This window comes from Homarus americanus, unplaced genomic scaffold, assembly GCF_018991925.1.
Source record: "Homarus americanus isolate GMGI-L3 unplaced genomic scaffold, GMGI_Hamer_2.0 scaffold23578, whole genome shotgun sequence".
Taxonomy (NCBI): Eukaryota; Metazoa; Arthropoda; class Malacostraca; order Decapoda; family Nephropidae; genus Homarus; species Homarus americanus.
In genome coordinates this window covers 3,630,514-3,634,765 of record NW_024733231.1, presented here as the reverse complement: position 1 = coordinate 3,634,765, position 4,252 = coordinate 3,630,514, and the positions used below count along the sequence as shown (strand labels likewise).

The 4,252-nt window shown below is 40.5% G+C and overlaps 1 long non-coding RNA gene across 1 annotated transcript; it reads left to right on the top strand.

Annotated features, from left to right (window-relative positions):
* Positions 1-1,875: 1,875 nt before the first annotated feature.
* LOC121869547 lies at positions 1,876-2,411 on the top strand. The gene is made up of 2 exons (XR_006089554.1): positions 1,876-2,142; positions 2,223-2,411. It is a non-coding gene; the product is annotated as an uncharacterized LOC121869547 (long non-coding RNA).
* Positions 2,412-4,252: the final 1,841 nt, after the last annotated feature.

Sequence of the window (4,252 nt, the reverse complement as noted above, 5' to 3'; positions counted from 1 at the left end):
GAAAAAACATCAAACTGTAATATCAAACTGAACTTTTATCACCTTCATAACCGTACCGTACCGTATTGCACGCTCTGCTGCTGGGTGAGCCCTGAGACCACCTACAGTAATGCTGTCTTAAGGACACTACTGGAAACAAACCATTCATGGCTTTGTCAGCTGTCCTTGCTTAAACTGACTGAATATCAGTTATTATTATTAATGTCTTGAACCATTAATATACAGGTGCATCAGGTGAATCTATTGGCTAGCACACTATCCTGCCAATGATTTTTTACTTAAATACTTGAAATGCTGTAAATAATCTTGGTATAACGTGACAGCCAACACCTGCCTCTGATCACAATAACTCACAAAACGTTTAGGGTGAATTTGCAGTAAGTTTACAGTATACTCTGGTAATGTAGGTAGTTATTCTTCAGCACCGTGTGTGTACACTGCTAGACACTCCTGTCCAAGGTGTGACTTAGGCATGTATGTGCAGATTCTGAATATATGGTCCACGATTTGATTGCAGAGTAATTAGTGGCCGTAATGACACTTGGAAGATTTTAATGACATTTTTCAATGCTAATTACTCATCAACTATGGGTTTCCAAGGTGTGATTTAGGTTTTTTTTTATTCTGGAAATACTGAAAGCATACTTTTTGTGTACCAATGGGGCCCCTGGTAGTCCCATGAGGCCACTGGACTTGTTAGGGTCCCTGGGGACCATATGATACTCCTACAGGACCCTTGTAGGACATTGGGGCCCATGGTAATCTTGTGCAGCCTCTGGGACCCATTAGCAGGTATATGTGACCCTTGGGGCCCTCTAGTAGTCTCATGGGGTCCCTCGTTGTCTTATTGGGCCTATGGCTCTGGTAGGCCCCTGGGAACCCTTGGTAGTCCCATGAGACCCCTGGTATTGTTAGGCTTCCTGGGTCACCCTGGTATGACCCCTTGGAGTCCCCTGGTAGTCCTATGAAGCCCCTGGGACTGGAAGTGCCATGGGGCCCTGGTACATTCCCTGCTGGCCTCTGGTGGTCCCCAGAAGACCCAGTGGGACCTCTGAGTCCCATGAGCCCCTGGCTCTGGGGGGACCACCTGTTAGTCCCATGGGGCCGCTGACCCTGATATGCTTCTTGGGGACACCCTCTTAGTCCCAAGAGGCCCCTGGCCTTAGTAGGACCCATGTGGGCCCCTAGCCCTGGAAGTGCCCCTAAGGGCCATTGGTTCCAAAGGACCCCTGGCATCAGTGTTTCTACATAACCACAGTTACAGTGTACTGTGTCTGTCATTAATCTCGTTCATACATCTGGTTGGACGCGTGTAGAGATGCGTGGACAGTGTTTATAAGGCATCTTTACTTGGTAGTCAAAGCGGTAACTTAAAAAAAATAATATTGCAATGTTGGTCGTGGGTGAAGGTGTTCGGACAGGTATGACTTCGTTGTCAAACAATAACAATAATATTGCAGGTATAAAACTATACTATTAAATAAAAAAATGTATTTTCTCACGATTATATTTTTGTCTTTATAGATATAAAATACTGTACATGTAAATGATCCAGGTTGTGGATGAAGAATATGTTTGAGTTGCTGCGAGGGTTGGAACAGGGAACCAAAATGGCGGACGTGTGAGGTGGCTGCTACGACTTGACAGTCCAGGAAATAACCTCCTGAGCCGTCGGTAAGACATTTATTAATATTATTATTGTCATATAAATAACGTTAATAATACCGAGTAGTTGTTGGTATATTATTAACCTGAGCTAAAGTGTAATTAATGGTTAATTTAGTCTATTGTGTTGGGTCGCCAGGCACAGGTATCTTTTATATCAAAACTTAATGATAAGCTGCAGTCACATTCATAAGGTAAGGTAGATTCATTTATTTCAGTTGTCCATCACATTATAAGGTAGAGTTTCATTTATTTCAGTTGTCCATCACATTATAAGGTAGAGATTCATTTATTTCAGTTGTCCATCACATTATAAGGTAGAGTTTCATTTATTTCAGTTGTCCATCACATTATAAGGTAGAGTTTCATTTATTTCAGTTGTCCATCACATTATAAGGTAGAGTTTCATTTATTTCAGTTGTCCATCACATTATAAGGTAGAGATTCATTTATTTCAGTTGTCCATCACATTATAAGGTAGAGTTTCATTTATTTCAGTTGTCCATCACATTATAAGGTAGAGATTCATTTATTTCAGTTGTCCATCACATTATAAGGTAGAGTTTAATTGGTAAATTATTGCTTTCAGACAACAGGGGATCTTAGGAGTTTATCTTTGCGGTCAATAGTTAGACAAGCCTAAGACGTCATAATTTTATAAGACGTTTGTGAGGGAAACGTCGTAGAAGAGAAGCGTCTTAGGTTTGTCTAAATTATTGATTGGAAAAATAAAATTCCTAAGAATCCCCTGTTTTTCAATGCCGCCCTTACCGTGTTGTGTTCAGTACCATATCACAAGTTATCTATTGCTTGTGTAGGAAAAGTTGGCAAGACAGTGAAGAAGAAATACTGTACACTGTGTTTCACTGCAACAACCAATCGTACTCTCATGTGCCACTTCAAGATAGTTGCTTTCATGGTAGCAGATGTCAAGTTAATTCTTTCTCTGCCCCAGCTAGGAAGTTAGGTAAGGTTGGTTAGGTTAGGTTCTATACATTGTTGTATCATACTTATCATCCAAAGAACATCTGTGGAAACAATGAACTAACTCAAACAACTCCTTCTGGTGTTAGTTGTCTGCCAACATCTATGGTACACTAGCAACAACAGTGATTTCTTCCAAAGTGGACACTGACTGGGCAGGGTTTGAAGATGAGGGAAAATGTGGGGTTAAAACACCAACAAACCTTACTTAACCGAGCAGTCATAATACAGTCCGGGGAAATTAGGAAAAAAGCTGAACTAATTCATAATGAAATGATACTTGGTAGAAATAGTGAGAATACGTTTATAAACAACATGCCAAACATCCCGAGGTGAGCATTTGTTGCCATCCTGAAGAAAATGGCGGCCAGTTGCAGTTTTTAATGTTTTACTCATTGACCGTTCATTTTGAGAGATGACACTTTATAACAAAATAAAAGAGCATAAAATTCTGCACCTTTTGGTATATTCAGCTATTGTTTCCAATTAAGACTCCAAGAAAATACAAATGTTCACTACTGGCCACACCCCTCGCTATATTTACTTCGTCTGGTACTGTTTTTCACTCCACCCATGAGGTACAGTATGTGGCACATTTTATTAGTGAAGTATCCCCTGTTGGTTTATCCCAGGATTAGTGTTTTATGGCAGTTTCATTCTCTTTGCAACTTGTTCAGTACTGGTATAGCTACACATGACATTTGTGAGGCAAATTCAGTGCCGTTGTGATAATTAAGGTCAGTATCAAATGTGCCTTCATTCTCAGGAGTATCACAGAATGTTCCACAACCAAACTGTGACGGGTCTCATCATTGTCACTGTCAGTGTCAAGAATAGAGATCATCATCTATGTCATGTTCATCAAGATCATCGTCTTGGAAAGTCATGTTGTAGGACATACTGTTGGTACATGCTGTTCCTTGACAGTAACTGCATATATCTGAGACATCTTATGCCATCAGTTGTTCTATATCCCTACTCTCTTTCCCTTGTATGATGACATCTTTCAGAAATGTTTGAAGGGACAGAGGGATCACTTTTCTTACATCATTCAGAAGGTCTGCTGGGGGTGGCACTTATCGTTGTTTATCTTCCTTCATAATGGCTGCTGCTCTCAGACGTCCTTCATTTTCATTTCTTTCCTTTGAAGCGTAACAGGAATCAGATAAACCTGTGTCACTAAAACAGACTGCAGTAAGTTCATATGTAACATCAGAAATAATTCTATTGTCACCATAGTTCTCTATTAATTTCTTCTTTAATGTCACTTCTGCCGGCATATATTCGTCCATTAACTGCATTAATTCCCGTAATGAAAATTGGCAGCCATTGCTGTCCCCAATGAAAGAACACACTCAGGCAAATGCTGATGCAAGGTCTTTCATCGGTGGTCGACCTCTTCTCATTTGCTGGCACGCTTTACATAAAGGATGACACATAGTTTTCATGATACACAGCTTCTTCAGCTACCAAGCAAGATACACCACATATTCCACTGCTTACTTCTTTGCCCCAAGAATCACCCCGTTCATTCGCTTTCTTTAGAACCTTTTCTTTGAAGCCTAAAGTCCAAACACTCCAAATTTTCTGTTGCCTATGTACA